Below are 1,701 nucleotides of genomic sequence, written 5' to 3' on the forward strand. Positions count from 1 at the left end.
GCTTCTGATGACTTATTTCTTTATTACATTTCATAAAATGAGTTACGCTAGATAAATTAAAATATTAAAGCTAAAAAACGTAAGATTAAAAAGCTTTTCAAAATTTAGAAAGTTTGAAAGAACACCGCAAGTAAATGCAAGTTTCTTCCAGTCGTCCTAAATATTTATAATTATAAAAAAGCAAAAAAAAATTATTTACAAAAAAAAACTTTTTTTCATAATTAAGAAAATTAAGGACCAGACTCACCTTTTTTAGTGCTTATTAATTATCCCAAATTTTGAACTCGATGAGGCGCTTCATGTGAAAATAAATTAGGAAATAAAAAAAGTTTCGGTAAGGGAGGAATCTGGTTATGTGACCTACTCGTCACATGGCCTTAATTTAAGTAATTTAATTAATATCAGATTGTACATCAAGGCAGCGATATAGTCGTTTACGGCCGATAGTGAGTTTTTGCAAACATACGAGACCGTAAAAAGACTTCGCTGCATCGGTACATATGATACTTTATGCTATAAGAGTATGGTTTCCGAGTTTAGTCATAACATTACGACGTCTCAGGTTTGAGGTTACTTTATAGGGAAAAGTATAGCGCAGAACAGTGCGTATAGGTCAAAGTGAAGACATTGTAGCCAGGGTCTATTCTAGGAATAATATCCACGATAATGCACAATGTGAGGTTCGCAAAAAGTTCGTTTTATTGTAAAACGTAGAATCAAACTACATGAGGCTATGAAGAAGTTTGAAAGATACAAAACAACTGACTGAATGATCACATGGACAAACATTAAAAAATTTGAGAACCACAAGTGGGAACTTTCCAATAATGCCTAATACTTGTTCCTCTTCTTCTTCTTTGGCTGTGGCTTCTTAGATTCAATAAACCATGTATCCCCTAATGCTTGTTAATTGATGCATGTTACAAAATCTCCAATAGAGGAACGCGCGTATGCGCGCATTTTTTGCGAACAATAAAGTACATTTTACCGGCCTAAAGTAGTACCCCACCAACAAAGACCTACTTCGCTGCTCGAAAATACTCCCGGAAAATGAGAAAAACCATACTAGGTTACATAAAAATGCTGTATCGCGACAGTTTGTTTCTCTGAGTGAAAAAAATTATCATCTAATTTTTTTAGATTACAAAAAATTGTTTATCTATACATTTTAATATATTATTAATGAAAGTGTAGTTAATATAAAGGAGAAACCTCTCGTTTCATGTCGGATTAAAAAAAAACTTGGCGCGAGTAAAAGCCATACAAAGTATGCTTTCTTAAGTGCAGACAAATATATGAGAATAATTGTATCGATAAACATATTTGGCAAGGATTGCCAAAATACTAAGATCTTCCCCATACAATATGGGAAAAATATGTGATAGAGATGAGATGCAACATTTTAATCCTGCGCACTAGAAACAATATTTTAAAACAAAAGTTTCCTTCAATAAGCTTTGCTTAAAGAGGTAGGTGCGTATAGATGGCTCAAAAAATCGATTTTTTTTTTGCATAAATTGAAAGAACATTTCAAAAATATGCTGTTCAAATTTTAGAGCGAAATTCGAAACAGTATAGATTCTATCGCTACTTTTGTAAAGGTCGCTCGGAGCTATTTTCATGTACCCCAAACTTTAAACGCGTTTTTCTCGAAAACAGTTTTCTTCAATTTCTCGATTTTGTGCCGGCGATTATTCAGAG

This window comes from Belonocnema kinseyi, chromosome 4 (genome assembly GCF_010883055.1).
Source record: "Belonocnema kinseyi isolate 2016_QV_RU_SX_M_011 chromosome 4, B_treatae_v1, whole genome shotgun sequence".
Classification (NCBI taxonomy): Eukaryota; Metazoa; Arthropoda; class Insecta; order Hymenoptera; family Cynipidae; genus Belonocnema; species Belonocnema kinseyi.